Source organism: Syngnathoides biaculeatus, chromosome 15, assembly GCF_019802595.1.
Source record: "Syngnathoides biaculeatus isolate LvHL_M chromosome 15, ASM1980259v1, whole genome shotgun sequence".
Taxonomy (NCBI): Eukaryota; Metazoa; Chordata; class Actinopteri; order Syngnathiformes; family Syngnathidae; genus Syngnathoides; species Syngnathoides biaculeatus.
The window spans coordinates 5,997,267-6,018,413 of record NC_084654.1 but is presented as its reverse complement, the minus strand read 5'-3'; the positions used below and the strand labels follow the sequence as shown (position 1 = coordinate 6,018,413).

Here is a 21,147-nt window from a genome sequence, read left to right as displayed (position 1 = left end):
AGGCAGAATTCCAAGTTGTTCAAAGAACTGCAGAGGAGGAAATAAGAGTAGGAGCTCTTCAGGTAGAGCCTGCAGCCCAGCAGCCTGTTCTTAAAATTAAACCCACCACCTTACCCAGATTCTACGGCTCAACGTCAAGACTTCCATCAATGGAAAAGAGACTCGGAGAGTCTTCAAAGACAAGGTGAGCCAACTGGCTCAGCAGAAGCCAAAAACATCCAGCTCCTCGACAGTGTTGATGAGAAGATCCGCAGAGACCGAAGACTGTCCACCTACAAGATGCTGGAAAACAGATTTGGAAACAAAACAACCATAGCCTTGGAAATCATTGAGGACCTGGAGAAAACCCCCCCTCTGAAGTCATACCAGCCCAGGAAAATGATTGAAATGATCCAATCAGTTGAAAAGGCCCTTAATGACATCACAGAGCTCGGCAATACTGGAGCCATCAATAATAACTTGTAATCACATCAATAGAGAGCAAACTGCCAGATACAATGAAGAGGAAATGGCTCGTCTTCATGGTCAATCCGGCAAACGCAGACACACCAGACAACCACTTCGATAGCCTCCTAAACTACCTCAAAACTCAAGAAGAGGTCTTGGAGAGGCTTGAGCAGCATGGAGTATGTGAGAAGCTGGACAAAAAGTCTGTTGACTCCAAGAAATACACCTCAACCGGGTCCACAACTAAAGGGGGATGCGTTGTCTGTGGAAATGAGCGGCACAAAGAACTGAAGCCATAACACAATTTGAGTGCTGTGGAAAGACTGGGAGCCTGCACAAAGTGCCTAGAGTGTCATGAAGAAGAGAGTGAATGCAAATACACTTAACTTTGTAGGAAGGAGAACTGCAGGAAAGAGCATTACTTCTTCCTGTGCCGGAAAGGAGACCCTAAAAATGCTGAGACAGACACAACGTCAAAGCCAAACCTGAGGAGGCACAAACTGACTGAAGAACAACAGCAATTTGTGTCTGAACTTTCCATCGACATGGTAGAAAAATTCAAGAGAGCCTTTACCAATGCTTCGGCAAGATCACTCTGCACTAACGAGCCTGCAGGGATGGAGCAGAGTGCATGTAAAGAACTCCCAGTGATCCTTGTGTTCCTTGAAGTTACAACCAATGCAGGTCAGAAGATTGGAACGCTGATTGACTTAGCATCTGACACAAATTACATTACTCACAGCGCTGCCAGGAGACTCAACCTCAGAAGTGACAAAAATCACTTTAGTTGTCTATGGCATTGGAGGAATGGCCCTGAAAGTAAAGACAAAAAGATATCACCTCAGAGTGAGGGTCAAGACACCTGCAGGAACCGAAAGAGCCCATGAACTCATCTTTTATGGCTTGGAGGAAATAGCCAAAGTACAGACAACGGTCAAACCTAAAGAACTGAAGAGGTTCTTTCCAGATGCCAGCTCAGAAGACCTGCACAGACCAGAGCAAATCGAACTGCTCATCATTGGGAAGGACTGCTTCTACCACAGAGGGTGAAGGGGATTGGAGACCTCGACTTGTGGGACGGCCCACTGGGGAAGACCGTTGGTGGAATGCACCCAGACCTCTTTGAGAAAGTGGATTTAGGAGCTCACAAATCCAAAACGCAGTTTGTACGGTCCATGAGAGCCACAGCTGTGAAATGTCAAGAACAAGTGATATAGATGGATTCAAAGCTGAAACCAAAAGCACTGTTGGAGATAAAGAATTTCTCAACTGGTGGAAATAGGACAAAATGTGGAGGATGCAGATGTGGCAACTGCCAGCCAGGAGGCAAGGAGATGACACTGAGCGAGGAAAGAAAGCTGGAAATCAGCAGGAAAGGCCTCACCTATGTCAACGCTGATGATCACATTGGTGAACCACAATGGGACTCAAAATACCCATGGATTGTAGATCCTATTTCTCTACCCAACAATAGAAGTTGAGTAGAAGTCACTTTTCTGAGGAGAGAAAAGCAACTCAAGAAAGAACCAAAGTGGAAGGTGGCATATGCAGCTCTCGTCCATGAGATGGTGGAAAGAGGAGCAGCAAGGAAGTTCACCAAAGAAATGATGGCCGAATGGAAGGGAGCAGTATGGTATGTTAGCCATTTGGTGGCACCAAACCCGCACTTTGTCACTACACCTCTGCGTATGGTCTGGAACAGCAGCCAGAAGTTCAAGAGACTCAGCATGAACAATCTCCTGTTGAAAGGGCCTGACGTCCTCACTCCAATTTGTGCAGTGCTACACAGGTTCAGAAGAGGTGTGCGTGCAGCACTTGGTGACGTCAAAAAGATGTACAATTCAGCGTGGCTGGAAGACCTGGAAATGCCCCTTCACAGATTTCTTTGGAGAGACACCGAAGACAGTCAACTTGAAGAGTATGCCATCACCCGAATCAACATTGGTGACCGACCAGCAGGATGCATTGCACAGCTGGCCACGAGAGAAACTGCAAAGCTACCCATGTTTACTCACATGGAGGAGGAGTGTAGGAAACTGGAGGAAGATTCTTATGTTGATGATGTGCCTACATCCCACAACGGCCTGGAAAAGCTGGATGAAGACACCAGAAGAGTTGCAGAGATCCTAAAGGCAGGCGGATTCTTCCTTAAGCCCTGGGTCCGGTCAGGCCAAAGTGGGAGGGAGATGCCCACACCAGGAGCATCATTAAGTAAAGTACTTATTCTGCCAAATCAAAGGAGAGAAGAAGATGACAAAGCCCTTGGAGTGGGCTACCTTGTCGAAAGTGACAAACTGTACCCAATGACCTCAGTCAACTTCTCAGAGAGGAGGAAGAAAATAAGAGTGGATCAAAACCTCCTGGAAGAAGAGGTGAAAGAAAAACTCCCAAGCCACTGACTAGAAGACAACTCCTAAGCCAAGAAGCTAGCCTCTATGACCCAATAGGTCTTGTCACTCCTGCTAAACAGAAGGGTGCCATTCTAGTCAGGAGAGGTTTCCAAGAGGCTGGAACCAGCACAACCCGAGACACGTGGGACAAGCCATTGTCAGAAAAGCTGAGGGAAGAAGCAATCCAGTTATTTGAAGAATATGTCCGCCTCAGTCAAATTACCTTCCACAGAAGAGTCCCACCATGGAACTGGACCCGAAGCCTTTGGGGAGTGACATTCTCTCATGGGAGCGACCAGCGCTATGGAGCCATGGTGTACCTGAGATGGGAGACGGAAAAAGGCGTTGAAGTCAGACTCGTCGAGTCCAAAGCAAAGTTCACACCACTCGACCAGAAGGGAGAACCAGTTAAAGCTGAAATATGTGGTGCTGTCTACGCAGTTCGCCTCAGAAGAGGTGAAGAAATTCAGAAGACCATATCCACTGATGACTGGTGGTGGATCCAGGGGGACCTCAATGTTGCAGACATTATGAGAAGAGGTTCAGCTCCAGAGGACCTCAAAGAGGATTCTGTGCGGCAGAATGGACCTCAATTCCTAAAGCTGCTTGTGGAAGAGTGGCTGAAAAAGTCTGCCAAAGAAGTTGCTGCCTATGCCAGGGAAGGGGTTAACAAACTCCAAAGAAAAGCCTTCACAGCAGCACTGACCAGATCAGAGGTGAAGAAAAGCACATGTGGTGCGCCATCTACTGGAACTAGTAATCCAGCAAAAGTCACAGAAGAGAGAGACCATAATGCTCCATGAGGCACTGCAGATGGAAAAGAGCCCAAGCCTCAACCCCAAAGACTACCAGCTGGATCTGCAGTGAAAGAACTGATTGACATCAGGAAGTTCAGCAGCCTAACCAAGTTGATCAGAGTTGTAGCCTGGGTATGGAGGGCTGCAGCAAAATGGAAAAGAGTATTGGCAAAAGCCACAGCTACAAGTAAGCCAAAGTGGCAGGGGCTTTCATCAGAACAGATAAAGTCCAGAGCCAAACAAGCTGTACTGACAATCAGTGAGTATGAAGATTCACAGAGAGACCTCTTCCTTGCAGCCCAAGCGGCTGCATCCTTCCAAGACACCACCCTCAACAGGCTGGCTGTATACAAAGATGCAGAGACTGGACTCTTGGTCTGTGGAGGAAGATTTCATATTTTTAACAATGACAAAACTGCTATACCAATCTTACCGTGCGATGCATGGATATCCTCTCTTCTGGCACAAGAAGCCCACAATGCAAACCATGTGGAAATAACAGGGACACTCCTGCGCACGAGGAAGAAAGCGTAGGTTATAAAAGGCCGAAGACTGGCTCAGAAGATTGTAAATGGCTGTGTGACATGCAACAAAGCCAAATTGAAAAATTCCAACAAATCATGAGCGACCTCCCATCCGAGCAGATAACACCAGCCAAACCATTTCAATACACATCAGTGGATTTGTTTGGCCCTTACGAAGTGAAGGATGAGATGAAGAAGAAAGCAAGGCTCAAGGTATGGGAGCTAGTCTTCTGCTGCATGGCATCCCGAGCTCTACACTCATATGTCGTAAGTGACCAGTCGTTGGCGGGTTTCTTGTTGGCCTACAAGAGATTCACAGCATTGAGGGGACATCCAAAGAAAATGTGGTCAGACCCAGGAAAAAACTTTGTGGGTGCCAGACCTGCCCTCAAAGAACTGTATGCTTTTCTGAAGAAGCTGGAAACATCCAAAGTTGAGAAGGAAGCCTCCAAGAATGGAGCTGGAAACTTCACCCAGCTGATTCCCCTCACAGGAATGGAGCTGCAGAGACTGCTGTACACAGAGTGAAATGCGCTCTGCACAACCTGGGAGGAGACGGGTGCTTCACGTGGAGTGAGTTCCAAACCTTCCTCTACATGGCTGCTAACCTGGCAAACGAGAGACCCGTAGATGCCAGAACTCAAAGCCATGAGGACCGTGTAGACTACATCAGCCCTAACTCTCTTCTGCTGGGAAGAACAGGACCCGGGGGAGATGTGGAAGCTTTGATTTTCAAGGATACCCATACAGGAGGCTAAGAGCCATTCAAACTGAAGTTGACCGGTTCTGGAGGAAGTGGAGTCAATTGGTGGGGCCTAATCTATTCATCAGAAGTAAGTGGCACATAACAAACAGAAATGCAGCCACAGGAGACATCGTCTGGCTGGCCGACCAAAATGCTTTGAGGGGTCAGTATGAACTTGGCCGAGTCGTCAGTGTCAACCCTGACAAAAAGTGGGTTGTCAGAGATGTACATATCAAGACCTTCCCCAGCTACCCTGTCTCTACTGTCAAATCTGATCAAAAAGGGTCAGCAAAGAAACCCCCCACAAGAATCCCCTCTACAATTCTGCACAGAGATGTACGACGCATCATTGTTCTAATCCCTGTAGAAGAACAAAATTAACCATCAATCATTAGCAAAGAAAAATACAATGAGCATCCAGGACTCATGTGACCTCTCTGGGTTCATGAACCGAGATGTCAAGTGGGAGGTGTCAAGTCAACTAACAGGAAGAGCACCTGTTCCCCTCCAGACCTGCAGGGGGCAGAGAAACCTCAATCACACAACTCTTGAAACTTCCTGTCAGAGGCTAAGGGGCAGCCATATTGCTCACAGACAGCATGTGAGCTTGTGTGGAACAAAGAAAGCCTACCAGCAAAAGGAATAAATCAGTAACAAACAACTGAAGCAACCAAGAAGAAACTAAAAAAACCCAAAGGCACCCCTCAGTTTCCGGTCAGCTGCAACTGGTAGGGAAAGGACTTGGATGCTAATTGGTTAATTTGTTTCATTTCAGCTACAAGCTTTGTTCTTTGCGTTTGTCTAACTTCTGAATTAATCTAAAGTATTCATGGAGACAAAGTGGATGCTTTTGTTTGGTTTATTCAAACAGTTATGGTGCTTATTTGCTTTTTACTTTACTTTTGAATACTTAAATGTATGACATTTATTTAAAATGTGATTACTAAAGTTAATGCTTTGATGACATATTTATTTAAACTAAAAATAATCCAATCTGTTCAATGTGCTTCTTTGTTCAAGGTTTTCAACCTAATCACTCTCCAACCACCCTCTAACCACCTTAACCATCAATAAACTGTGAAAAGAGGAATATTTGAGTTCATGTGTTTGAAGACCAAGGCCCTTTTCAAGTTGAGGCAAAGAACTGAGGGAGTCAAAGACAAGTTGACAGTATCCTAGACATGTGTTGTTCTCATTAAGCGGCAGTTTCTGGATCAATTTTAATGGGACGATTTTGTCACATTAAAGCTGCTTGTAGACATCTGGACAGACGTCATCTCAGCAGTCATCAAGAAGGTTCCACAGCATCTCCATGTCCTGAGAGTTCTCAATAAAAACAACCTGGACAAAAAGTTGCTGCCGATGTTCTACCACTCATCCATCAAGAACCTTCTGACGTGCTGCGTCTGCATCTGCTCCAGGACCTGCTCTGAGGCAGACAGAGCAAGGTTTCAGAGGAGAATTAAAGCAGCATAGAAGATCTTTGGCTGTTCTCTCCATTCCATGGAAGACATCTATTCCTCTCGATGCCTCACCGGAGCTCTAAACATTAAGGACACTACACACCCCGGTTCTCAACTGTTTGAGCTCCTGGAATCTGGAAAGCACTACAGATGCACAAAAGCAAGGACCAACAGACTGAGAAACATTTTTCCTGAAAGCCATCACCACCCTTTTTCCTCCAACCACATAATTAATGTGAAAGCACGCTGATTTCAACATCATGTGCAATACACTTCATGCAGGTCATTTTACACATCTATTTTTATCTATATTTATTTTTTTACTCTGCTTTTACGTATGCACTGGCACAAGAGAAGCTCTCCTATCTCACTGCACAGTGTATATAATGAGAATCAATGGCATTCATTCATATCCTACCAGTTGTTATGCTGATGAAATGCAATTATAAATAAGGACAACCCCCACTTCAATCTCTGCCAACATCCACTCTGACCACCTGCCTGGTGGAGATAAGAGGCAAGGATGATGGCCAATTTCCTTCAGCTAAATAGTTCAAAATAAGAAACCATCCAAATTGCCACACATTATCAAGTCCATTTACAAGTATCACGTCTGTTCAAAACATACCGCTTTCCTCATCTGTCACCAACTTGGCTATTAAAATGGATGCTTCACTGAACCTTTGACACCCACATTAAACACCTTTATAAGTCATCTTTCTTTCTAACTCAGAAACAGCCAAACTCCATTTCTGTATAATGAAAGGCTACCAAACCAAAAGAAAAAAAGGTATCTGAATAAATGAAAGCATAGAATTTACAGTAACATTTGGCAAATGAGTCAACCATTCACAAATGCACATTTTATAGTAAAAAAAAAAAAAAAATCTGTAAATTTTACAGAAAGCAGTACAATAAACATTGTAAAACTGTCACAGCAGACACACAAACAAATGATCGGATGATTTTATCCTCTGCCTAAAACCCACATTACAAACCATACAAGTAAGTAATTAATACACGAGCTTAATTATATTTACATTTAACTTTTACCCAAAGTTAAATAAAAACTATTTGCATCAACTGAAGTCCAAAATTACCTCACCATTAGAATTGAATTGCAGGGATAGCCATCACACAAACGGTCAAACCAATTTGCCTAACTAACAATAGCTAAATTCAATTTATTTAACAAAAGTAAAGAAACTACCAAAGACAAATTCATTGTGTGCTGTTACATACAATGGTGTTCAGCTGTTAAGTCCCAGTGTCAGAGTTTGACCCACATTGCCGGCAGTAAGTCAGACTCGATACTAGTGACAGTTGGACTATGCCAAGGCTGTACTTGTCATCAATTCTGTTCATAACCTTTGTGGACAAAATATCTAGGTGGAAGAGAGTCACTGATGGTGTAGTGGTACACATGCCTGACTTTAGTGTGGGCAGCATGGGATCGATTCCTGCTCAGTGATGGTATTGATACTTGCCCTGTGACTGACTGGCAACCAGTTCAGGGTATACCTTGCCTCCTGCCCATTGTTCGCTGTGTTGGCTACAGCACTCCTGTGACCCTTGTGAGGATAAGTGGCTAAGAAAATGGATGAATGGATATCTCGGTGGAGCCGAGGCATAGAGGGAGTCCGGTTTTGTGGGCTCAGTATTGCATCTCTGCTTTTTACAGATGATGTGGCTCTGTTGGCTTGATCAAGACGTGATCTCTGACTCTCATTGGAACTGTTGAGAGCCGAGTGTGAAGTGGCTGTGATGAGAATCCGCACCTCCACATCTGAGACCATGGTCCTCAGTTGGAAAAGGGTGGCGTACCCTGTCCATGTTCGGGATGAGATCCTGCTTCAAGAGGAAGCGTTCAAGGATCTCGGGGTTCATGAGGGAGGGAAGAAAGGAGGAGCTTGACATGCGGATCGGTTCAGCATCTGCAGTGATATAGACTTTGTATCAGTCCGTTGTAGTAAAGAAGGAGCAAAGTTGAAAGGAGAAACTCTCAATTTGATCGGTGGATCCACATTCCTACCCTAACCGATGGTCATGAGGTGTTGGTCATGACCAAAAGAATACAAGCCCTGATACAAGTGGCCGAAATGAGTTTCCTCCGCAGGATGTCTGGACTCTCCCTAAGCCGTGGGGTGAGAAGTTCGGTCATCCAGGTGGGGCTCAGACGACAGCTGCTGTTCCTCTGCATTTGGAGGAGCCAGATGAGGTGGCTGGGGCATTTGATTTGGATGCCTTCTGGACATCTCCCTGGTGAGGTGTTACGGGCACGTCCCACTAGAAAGAGAACCCGGGGACAATCCAGGACAAGCTGGAAAGACTAATACTTTCGGCTGGACTGGGAACCCGTCGGAATCCCCCCCGGAAGAGCTGGGTGATAGAGCTCCTATCCCATTGGCTATCGCACTAGCATCTTCCTGGGATCCCATAGGTTAGGAGGGACATCAATCCTTACCAATGATGCTTTTCGTTTCCCCTTGACTGTCACCGAATAACACAAGCGCTTTCACATGCTCTCACAAGCTAGTGCACATTGGTTAAGTACAACTTTTTAACAAGTTTTTTGTTTGTGTTTTTTTGCAAGTTTATTCATATTTCTTCACCATGTGCCCCAAGAAACCTGAGTGGAATTAGGTTTTGTGTGTGTGTGTGTGTGTAGATTTGTTCATATATTTTCTCTCCGCAATCAAACATTTGCCTCCTCCTTCGTCCCCAATGATGCCTTTTGCTTGACACTCACTCTTCTCTTCGCCTAGTCGCCCAAAGGCAAAGGTAATTGAACCAAATTTTTACTATTCTTTCTGTACTTTGAATCGTTTTTTTCAGCGGGGCAGAGGTGGATTGTAGTGCTAAGAAACCGATTAGGCTATTTACATGTAAAAAGTGCTTCTATGTCCCAAAAATTCACATTATGAAACAACTTCCAGAACAATTTAATTTTGTAAGTCGAGGTACTACTGTATATGTATAAAATAATAATAATTAAAAAAATATATAAAGATAAATGCAGTCAAATACAGGACAATTCTGGAATAAAACCTGTTGGAGTCTGCAAAAGACCTGAGACTGGGACAGAGATTTATCTTCCAACAGGACAATGAACCAAAATATAAAGCCAAATCTACAATGGAATGGTTAACAAATATACATATCCAGGTGTTAGAATGGCCAAGTCAAAGTCCAGACCTGAATCCACTCATGAATCTGTGGGCAGAGCTGAAGACTGCTGTTCACAAACGCGCTCTATCCAACTTCACTGAGCTCGAGCTGTTTTACAAGCAAGAATGGGCAAGAATTTCAGTCTCTCGATGTGCATAACTGATAGAGAAAAAACAAACATTAACATTAAAGGGCAAGTGTCATCCCTATAAACATACAAAAACCCATATAACATTAGTTGCTTCAATGTCTACACGAAAAAATAATTATGAGCCGTCATATCCATGCGCAAAGTTGCGGAAGTCTCATTTGATATCCAAGTTATCGCCATATTGGCTGCATTTACTGTCCGTGAAGTTACCCTGGATATTTGCCATTGAAAACATGCTGTGGCCCCTACTGCGGGACATGCCCCTTCAGACACGGAAGCTCTTTTCGAAGAACGTCTCACAATCGAGTTGAGCGTTCAGGGCAATATTATTCTATCGTTTCGAGCCATATTTGGATTATATGCGGATCACTTCTAACTAACAACAGACTCCCTGACAGTATGACAGTATGTACCATACTCAGCCGCGCGCGATCACAACACCGTAAAGCGGCCCGGCTCGGCACCGCGATCAGCCACCTCGGCGCCGAAGATGAGCCACCCCAGCCGAAGCCGTGACTGGCGAGCCGTCGCGGCAGCCTTCGCGGGCGAGCCCGACGCGGAAGCTGTCCGACGCGCACATCGGCACATTTAGCATACCGTCATACATACGCAGATGTTCTATTATGAGGGACGGATCACGTGGTCCGCCCCAAACTATTATTTTTTAATAGCTGTATAAATACCTTCCTGTCATTTGGAACTCACAAAGCTCTCGTCCTTTGCACCAGTGCAATCCATTTTTCATGACAAACCGGGTCTCTTGCAAACTTATGAAGGGAAAATCCATCCTCCCGAGTATTCAAGCAATGTCCAGCAATGCAACGAGCCAACATTTTGGCTAACACAAAGGAACAACGAGCTACCTTCCCGAAGGTAAAACTAAAAGAAACAAACGAGTCACTTGCGGGCGGTCCTGCCATGTACGTCACTTCCTGCTGGTTCTCAAAACAAAATCCCTCAAAAGGATTTTCATGGCGGGAGTTACAAAAAGCTCTAAACGTCAAAATCCTTTTTTGTGGTGAAAAAAACGCATGGGTCCATGTCGGCTGCTGTTTTTTCATTAATAACATACTAAAAATCATCCATTTCATGACAGTAGCCTTTAAATGTGCACTGTGATTGGATGGTGACCAACAGTGGCATTTTAACTTTCAATGTTTCCCGAAGTACCAATGCAAGGGGTCGTCAAAGGACTTTTAATAGTCTTGTGGAAATGTGCAAGGCAAACGTCATGGAAGTGAACGATTGCCTGACTAATTTATATTTTGCGAGTTAACACAAGATCGCTTCTCTGTCCAAAGATCCTCAAGATGAACCAACTCCTGAGCCTTTCCCGGTGAAACAATTTCCTCAACTTCAGGTTCAACCTCCACTTCAAACCTCTCATGTTGAGCAGCAGCGGCATGAGGCCACATGGCAGCAGCATGATGGCACTGGCCATCAATATTTTTGGCCCCATAGTGAAAAAAGATAAATAAATCAGTGAAGAAGTTGTCGAGTGTGTGTGAGTGTATGACAATAGATTCAGTGACGAACATATAAGAAGTGCGTCACGACTCAATATTGATGTCCCCCCCACCAAAAAAAAAAAGACTGATGTAGCTCTGAGCCAACGGAGGGATTTGATGCCAAGAAGATGCTACGTGCTAGCCAGTAGGTGGAGCTGCTATATTGCGCCATACATACCAAGATACAGATGTGTCTCATGGCTAAAGATTGACATCTCTCTTAGACAATGAAATGCCAGGAAAGTGCTCCAGCGGTGGCCAGCTCTATTGCGCTGCTTTCAAACCAAGATACAGTACAGGATGTTTATGTTCGGCTGAATCCAGCGCCATTTTTTTCCTCTTGTATCCTGAATTTGTTTCGTAACTACAGACAAATACTTTCCAGGGAGAGTTTTCGTAACCTGAATCTTTTATTAATACAGTAGAGACTTTTGTAAGTAGAGGTACCACTGTATTTATGTATTGAGAACTGGGGTTCAAATCCCGGCCCTGCCTGCATGAAGTTTGGATGTTCCCCCCATGCCTGTATGGGTTTTCTCCGGGCACTCTGGTTTCCTCCCAGATCCCAAAAACATACATTAATTGGAGACTCTAAGTTGCTCTGAAGTGTGATTGTGAGTCCGACTGTTGACTGTCTCGATGTGCCCTGCGATTGGCTGGCAACCAGTTCAGGGTATACCCTGCCTCTTGCCCGGTGACAGCTGGGATAGGCTCCAGCATTTGTGTGACCCTCGTGAGGGCAAGTGGCTCAGAAAATGGACAGACGGATATATATATATATAGGGATATATATACACACCTTGAGGTTGATCGTGGAAAAGTACAGAGGTCAGTAGGAGCTACATCGTGTCTTTGTGGATCTAGAGAACACAGAGTACCAGATGCATTATTTGCCTTGAGGATGCTAGTGTAAAAGTAGAGAGAAGGTCGGAAGGAGCTACATTGTGTTTTTGTGGATCTAGAGAAAGCCTATGACAGAGTACCAAGAGGGGAACTGTGGTACTGCATGCGTAAGTCAGGTGTGACAGACAAGTATGTTAAAATAGTCAAGGACATGTATGATGGCAGCAGAACAATGGTGAGGTGTGCCTTAGGTGTGACAGAAGAATTTAAGGTGGAGGTGGGACTGCATCAGGGATAAGCTCTGAGCCCCTTCCTGTTTGCAGTGGTAATGGATAGGCTGACAGATGAGGTTAGACTGGAATCCCCTTGGACCATGATGTTCGTAGATATTGTGATATGCAGTGAAAGCAGGGAGCATTGAAAGCAGGGAGCATGCAGAGGAACAATTAGAAAGATGGAGACATGCACTGGAAAGGAGAGGAATGAAGATTAGCCAAAGTAAAACAGAATATATGTGCGTGAATGAGAAAAGTGGAGGGGGAAGAGTGAGGCTACAGGGAGAAGAGATAGCGAGGGTGGACGACTTCAAATATTTAGGGTCAACAATTCAGAGCAATGGTGAGTGTGGAAAGGAAGTGAAGAAACAGGTCCAAGCAGGTTGGAACAGCTGGCGAAAGGTGTCTGGTGTGTTATGTGACAGAAGAGTCTCTGCTAGGATGAAGGGCAAAGTTTACAAAACAGTGGCGAGGCCGGCCATGATGTATGGATTAGAGACGGTGGCACTGAAGAAACAACAGGAAGCAGAACTGGAGGTGGCAGAAATGAAGATGTTGAAGTTCTCGCTCGGAGTGAGCAGGTTGGATAGGATTAGAAATGAGCTCATTGGAGGGACAGCCAAAGTTGGATGTTTTGGAGACAAGGTTCGAGAGAGCAGACTTCGATGGTTTGGATATGTCCAAAGGCGAGAGACTGAGTATATTGGTACAAAGCTGCTGAGGATGGAGCTGCCAGGCAAAAGAGTGAGAGGAAGACCAAAGAGAAGGTTGATGGATGTGGTAAGGGAAGACATGAGGGCAGTTGGGGTTTGTGAGTATGATCCAGGAGATAGGCTAAAATGGAAAATGATGACATGCAATGGGGACCTCAAACGGGACAAACCGAACGGAAATGAAGAAGATACATACACACCACAGTCATTGATGTAAAAATTATTTAGTAGATAATGGTCTCTTTTGTGAGCAGAAACCAAGCTCTTGCATTGGCCTTGGTTCACTTATTGTTTTGAAACTTACTGGGGAGTGTGTACTTTTGTTACAGAGACACAGAGGAGAAAACTGAACATACAACAACAACAAAAGGTCAATTTGGCAACTTCCCTCCCGTGTAATGATATGACTATTCTTCTGTAATTTGAATAATAAATGAGTTAAATAACTAGGATCTTTTTTTAGAATTTTATATCATGGAGAAACATGAACATCATCAAAGATTTAACTTGCAGAGTAAAGCTTGCAGTCAGCCCCTCCGTGTCTTTTCTTCTGCACTGCTTTCTGCCACACTTGGTTATATATAATTATACTTCATTGTCTCAATGATAAAGAAATCAAGGCCTTCTTCAAATTATATTTTATATTTGCTAATTGGTTTTCCAAATTGGGGGACAGGGCCACTTTTGTGGGTGAGAGGGTGGGGGGCATTAAGTGAAACCCAGCAGATGGAGGCAACACCAGCCACTGAAATGACATTAAACTGGTTAGCACATCTGCCTAACACTTCTGAGGACTGGTGTTTAAATCCCAGCCCAGCCATTGTGGAGTTTACATGTTGTCCCCGGGCCTCCATAGATTTTCTCCAGGTATCTCAGTTTCCTCCCATATCCCCAAACCATGCAAGGTAGGTTAATTGAAGACTTTCTTTCGCGCATAGTTGTGGAAGTGAGTGTGAATACTTTTGTTTTATAGGTGCCCTGCGATTGGTTGGAGACCATTTCAGGGTCTACTCTGCCTCTCGCCTATAGGCAGCTGGGATAGGCTCTAAGACGGCTGTGACTCTAGTGAGGAGAATGAATGAATGGATGGATGGATTGATATTTACTTTGAAAACCAAGCAATCGGTACAGTAACTAAATTACTTATTCAATGTAAGTCTGGCAACACTGTTTGTGGGAACTATAGTCAATTAATGAATTCGGCGAAATATTAGAAAAACAGGTGTTATTTGATGAAATAACAAACTACCATGGCGAAAAGGCAATTTTGATGTGAGCAGAGCTAACAGCAAAGTAGGACATAATCTAGTTTCCAGTTTCACCCAGGTTTGTGGATCCCGAACACCACGAGCATGGAACAAGCGGGTAAAACCCAAATGCAGGACTCCAAGGCAGTGACATGGTTTTCGAGGTCATACACAGGCAAACACTGGGATTATGGCAATGAGGGAAATCAGACACAGGAAGCTCGTATACTCAAGCAGACACACACAGTCTCATGCAAACTGGCAAACTAAGACACGACACACAAGGCTTTAATACCTTCAATTGCTCCTCAGAGAGGTGGAGATAGAAGAGCTGCTGTCAAGAACAGCCACGCACACAGCAGTAGCATAACCATACTCGGTGTGCAATGACCTTCAGGCTTAGGGATAACGCATAAAGAACCAGGATGAACAACTTGCTGCCCTCCGTCTTTTTCTTGAAGGACTATGAGCAGCAGGACATCATGATGTCACAGGTGGCAACAGTTTGATGTCCTTATCGGTATGATACAGAAAGAGGTTGCTGGACTTGTGCCTGATGCCAGCATGTTGGCACCATTCCCTCACTCCCTGCCATGTGGCAGCCTGCCACTTCAGCTGCTACTTGGCCATAGCTCTCTCGTCCAGAAAAATTCTCGGGATACACCGGGAATATCAAGCGATTCACCTCTCAATACGAACTCCATTTTGTGCTGCAGGCGGGTGCCTTCCCGACCAAGTGGGTGAAAATCAATTTCTTTACCTCCCACCTGCTGCAGAATATCATTTATGTCAGCGTGGCATTGGTGGAGTGGAGCAAGTGGCTCAAGGGTTCACACACTTTCCTTGTTTGGACAGATCGTAACAGTCTGCCACCCGGGCATTGCTCAGTCAGTAGTCGAACAGTGCTTTTGGTGCCCCAACATTAAAAATGACGAAACCGACTATGTCAATGCGTGCCAGATATGTGTGGATAACAGGCCCTCTCATCAGCATCTGTTGGGGGGAAGTTGTGACCCTGACTTTACCACAACCTTTATTGATTGGTCCTCCAAGATGGTGATTTTCTTTGCACTGCCAAAACTTCCCTCAGCAAAACAGACCGCAGAGATTAGGATTAACTATGTTTTGAAATTTCATGATTTCCCCAGCGATATTGTTTCTGATAGAGGCCCCCAGTTTGTTTCTCACTTTTGGAATCATAGTAGTATAATAGGTTCTACCATCGGTTTGTCTGGTTTCCATCCAGAAAACAATGGGCAGACCCAAGAGGTTGAACCAGCACCTGGAGACTTGGCTCCGTTGTCTCACCTCACAGGAACTGTACTCCTGGAATTTGAAGCTAGTTTGGGTCGAGTTCTCGCACAATTCACTTCCCTCTGCACTCTCTGGTTTGTCTCCCTTTCATGTCGTACACAGTTATCAACCTACCTTGTTTCCTGCCATAGCCCCGGAGTCAATAATGCCTTCTGCATTGGGATTGGTGAGACGCTGCAGGAGGACTTGGGAGCGAGGACGGCAGTTGCTACTATGCCGGGGGAGGTCTTACAAGACTGCATACTGCAGTACTGCAGTATGTTGTTACTGGCTCCACACTAGTGGGTTTGCGAGTTAGGCTCCCTACCAAGCATCTTCCACTTTGGTTGGAGTCCCGGAAACTCAGTCCAAGTAATTGGGCCCTTCCCCATTGCTGAAGTCGTCAAACCCGGTCACCATGAAGCTGAGGATTCCCGAGACTCTTGCACATCCACCTAGCTTTTCATGTCAGCCTGCTCAAGCCTGTATGGGTGTCTCCATTGGTCCTGCCTTCCAGGCCCCCTCATTTCCCCCGGATCATTTACAGGGGTACCATGTTCTTGGCGAGGTGACTGTTGTCTTTGCGCTGTAGGGGGAAGGGAGTGCAGTATCTGGTGGAGTGGGAGGGCTATAGTCCTGAGGAATGTTCTTGGACCCTGTCTGTGTTTATCGTCGATCCCTTCCCCATTCGGGACTTCCATGGTGCACTTCCTAAAGCTCCAGGGCCATCTGGCGCCGGTTGTTGGGGGGTGGTACTATCATGGGTGTTGTCATTCCCCTGCCTTGTACGTACCTGCCCCTGGAAGCAACCTCCCCACCTGTGACATGTTAATTGCTCCATACATATATACTCATCTCTCATGCTGTTCGTTTCCAGTTTGTAGTTTGTTCCACATTCTTGACTCATAGTAAGATACTGAAGCCTTTGGATACTTTCTGTGTGTACTGACCTCTGCCTGCCATAAAATCCTCTTCTCAAACTGCATCTTGTCTCTTGAGTAGTGCATTTGAGTCCTGTCAAGTCTTCTGCCCTTGACAAGAACAACTACAGCAACAATGGAAATATTTGGCAAATTCTCCTCTGGGGCAAACAATATTTCAATATTGAAACTGACATGAGGGCTGTTATTAATTAGAGCTATTTCACTGCCCAATGTTATTAGCCCTAAGAGAAGATCTGGTTTGTTTTTGTTCAATTCTTTGACATTTTCTTATTGCATAAGGGAAGGGTTCATCAGATCCTGTATAATGTGTGTGTGCCTTGGGAGGCAAAAGATTGCTCGTGTCCTTGGATAAACCATCCCAAGCTTTCCCTGTTGTCAGCCACTCTTCTATAATGCGAGGGGAAAAAAAAACCCCACAAGAAATGCAGTAAATTCACATGCCCATAGCGACACAGCACAGCTTGCGTGTCTCTTTGCCTTGTGTGTAGCTCTGTGGTTTCTCCTCTGTTGTTTTCCCTCTTCTCTTTGGGCCCCCTTCTGTCAGGATTGCTCAATCCCTCCACCAGCGTTCGCTTTCCAGTGAATGCCTCTATAATTCCTATTCTTTTCTTCTTGCCGGTGTCAGGATTTGAGTTATTCCACTTATGTGTTGCTACTCTCTGTGGGGAAGAGGAGACACAGAAAACATTTTAAAACTGAACTTACATGCGGGTAGGAAGGGCAGAGGAAAGAAGTGTATTCAGGCAGGAGATAAGGAAGATTTTTGAACTGCAATTACTTGCAAAGCCGGTAATTCATGAATTCATGAGTGGGACTTTGTGGAAGTTTATTATGAGGTGAAAATATTTGTGATGATATTATGTAGATAAACAGTTTGAACTTATTCCATAATGTTTAAATACAGTTAAGACACTGACAAGATCACATGGTAGTGTGTGAGTTCAATTATGTCCTGCAGGGGCTGTCAGACAGAGATTGCTCATTATAAAATTTCATTTGGTTAAATCAGGATCAAAGAAGGCCAAAAGCCAATTACAAAATGAGCATTTGATTGAAACATGGCTGCAAGTGGCATAACTTAATCAATGAATCAGTGTGTGTCACATTATTAAAGAAGGATTTCATTGAAATATGGGCCATGGAGAAACTGCTGAGCGTTACATTAAAATGAATCATTTTCAAGCATGCATCCCAAGTTAGTTAGTAAGCAAGTTAGTGAGTTTTTTTTCAGCAGTTGCAAAGATAACAGCAAGGCCACATTCATATCTGTGAACTGGAAGTAGTACAACAATCATGAAATCCCAAGTCCGAGTCCTTGGGCAGCGGAACATGATGACAAAAAGGCAGCTACAGGAAACCACTGGAAAATCAACAATGCATCCATCCATTCATTATCCTAGCCATTTATCATCACAAAGATTATGAGTGCTGGAGCCTATCCTGGACATCTTCAGGCAGGACAAACCTGAACTGGTTGCCAGCCGATCTTAGGGTACATAGAGACAAACAAAGAGTCACACTCACAATCAGACCAAAGGGCAATTTAGAGTCTTCAATTAACCTACAATTCATGGTTTTGGGATGTGCGAGGAAACCGGAGTGCCTAGAGAACATCCACGCTGGCACTGGGAGAACAAGCAAACTCCATACAGTCTGGGCCGGGATTTTAACTCTCTAACCAGTTTCATCACGGTGCTGCCATCAATAATAATACAAAGTATATTGCCCCTAGGTATGATTGTGACTGCAACTCTTTTCTGTCTCCATGTGCCCTGCGATTGGCTGGCAACCAATTCAGGGTGTAAACCACCTCCTGCCCGATGAGATCTGGGATAGGCTCTAGCACTCCCGTGACCCTTGTTTTAGGATAAGTGGTTCAGAAAATGGATGCATATAGTCCTCAGGTTACAATGTCCATGACCGATGACATTTCAACTTTCCGGCGCCCGAGTCTCGTTCGCCATTTTGTCCCCAACACTACGTATAGTATTTCTGCTAGGCTAATGCTTATTGCTCATCTCTGTTTGTGCGTTGGGAGTATATTTGCCTTTGTCGCCCACGTTTTGACACATTATGGCCCAAAAGAAGAAAGCTGGGTTTTATAGCTGGTCCAGCCGAGAGAAAAGCAATTATGATGGAAACGAAGCTTAACATCATAAAAAGATTGGAGACAGGAGTAAGGCCGATGAACATTGGTGAAAACTTGGGGTTCAGTCAGTCGACCGTGGCGATTATTACAAAGGACAAAGCCCGCATTTTAGGGCACGTGAAGAGTTTCGCCCCTACGACAGATACAGTGATGATGAAGCAACCTTTTTCATGAAGAAAAAAAAAAAAAAAACGAAGCAATGTTCTTTGATCATTGCCGAGATTGAGAGATTACTTATGTTATGGTTTGAGAATAAGAATGAAGGTAGAGTTAATATCAGCCTAATGTTCATCAAGGGAAAAAGCATGGCGTATTTTTTTAACTTTGAAAGAACAGAAAGGCAAGGATGCTGAGGAGGAATTTACCGCAAGCAAGGGCTACCTGCACATGCTTCCTTAGCTATAGTTAAGCACAGTCTCCCCTCATGAAATCCGACTTACGTGGAAATTTTGGTTATGTAGCCAGTGTAGGAACAGCTCTTGGTTGTAGACGAAGGACTCCCTGTATACAAACTAAAGTGGGTAAAGTCGCCAAATATTGTATTCAAGCAAGAGTATAGTACTGTCAATCCGATGTCATGTAAGCAAGCATAATTCAAGTTTAAGTAAAAAGTAGTCAAAATTATTAATTCAGTGAAAGTAAAGTACTGAATGAAAAAAAAACTACTCTCGGACTGAGTAAATAATTAGTAACATCGGATTTTTAAAAAAATCACTGGATAAATGGAAAATGAAATAAAAATAGGGAATCTAAATCAAATATGAATGTGGATATTTAGATATTGCTGAACAATGTTGCTTAAATTAAAACATTCATTTATTCATTCGTTCATTATCCGTACTGCTTATCCACATTATGGTCCTGGGCGTGCTGGATCCTGTCCCAGCCATCTTTGAGTGAGAGCGGGATATACCCTGAACTGGTTACAGGGCAATCGCAGGTCACGTACAAACAGACATACCCACTCACAATCACACCTAAGGGAAGTTTAGAGTCTTCAATTAATGAATGTTTTTGGGGAGTGGGAGGAAGTTGGAGTGCCTGGAGAAAACCCATGCAGGCAGGAGGAGAACATGCAAACTCCACTCAGACGGGGCCGGGACTTGAACCCCATTCCCCAGAACTGTGAGGCTAAATCTCTAACGAGTTGCTCCATCGTGCTGCCTTGAGTGAATATAAATTTAACTTTTTAGTCTTACTATCCACTTCCCCTGATAAAATCTGTCATGATCCTGGCGCTCCAGCCTGGGCTGGAGCGCCAGGATCATGACACAATCATCCATATGGGAACCTCTTCTTAGTGCACTGGAATGGGCAAATTAATTATCCACATAGCTCCAGCGCTTCATAAGCTGTGGAACTTGGAACAAGTATTTCTGTGAACAAAACACTCAAAAGTGCGATTCAGTATTAATCATAATTATTTGCCACACAATCAAATAAAGATTCCCTTAAGACAGATGAACTGAGTTTCTAGAGGTTGGTTTCTGTGAAAAAACCTCTCTGAAAAAGATGCCTGATCTGGTTGTCCTGGACTGGTGTAGTACTTCTATTTTTGTTTTGTTTACATACCTATCACACGCAACAGTTTCAAGTCATTAAACCAATATTAACATTACTCAGAGACAACCCAAGGAAATACAACATGCAGTTTTCAAAGGACAATTCAATTTAATAAGGCACAAAAAAAAAGCCAAACCTTTCCGACACTCTGTGAAAAAATAATTGCCGCTCAAACCTAATAACAGGTTGTGCCACCCTTGACAGTGTTTATGATAATTGGTGATGAGTCACATTGTTCTGCGGGAATTTTGTCCCACTCTTCTTTGCAGTGTTGCTCAACTTTGCCACATTGGAGGGTTTTTTGTTGGATGAACTACCTGTTTAAGGTCACATCACAGCATCTCATTTGGAATTGAATACAGAGTTTGACTTGGCAACTCAAAAACCCTTTTTATTTAATTTATTTATTTATTTATTTATGTACCCATTAAGAGGTGGACCTCTTGTGTGTTTCGGATCATTGTCCAGCCGCATGATCCAATAGCACTTGAGTGTGAAGGCATAATCCGATGGCTGGATGTTCTCCTTCAGGATTTTCTCCAACACAGAAAAATTCATTCATCAATTACATTACATTCATTCATCAATTACAAGTTGTCCTGGTCCTGAGGCGGCAAAGCAACCCTGGACCATCACACTGCCACCACCATGCTTCACGGTTGGCATGATGTCCTTTTTATCAAATGCTGTGCCACTTTTACACCAGCATAATGGGCCGCACACCTTTCAAAAAATACAATTTTCGACTCATCTAGCCACAGAATATTTCTCCAAAACTCTTCAGGATCATCAAGTTCTTGTTTGGCAAATGTGAAAGGAGTCTGTCTTCTTTGCTGACTGTAAGGATTTTCACCTGAGAACTCTTCCATGAATGCCATTTTTAGACAGTGTCTTTCTTTTGCTAGCGTCATGAACACTGACTTTAAC

At 44.2% G+C, this 21,147-nt stretch overlaps 1 long non-coding RNA gene across 1 annotated transcript; it reads left to right on the top strand.

Moving 5' to 3' along the window:
- Nucleotides 1-5,498: 5,498 nt before the first annotated feature.
- Nucleotides 5,499-7,046, top strand: LOC133513437 (uncharacterized). Its single transcript, XR_009798494.1, has 2 exons — nucleotides 5,499-5,631; nucleotides 5,924-7,046. It is a non-coding gene; the product is annotated as an uncharacterized LOC133513437 (long non-coding RNA).
- The last annotated feature ends 14,101 nt before the right edge of the window (nucleotides 7,047-21,147 follow it).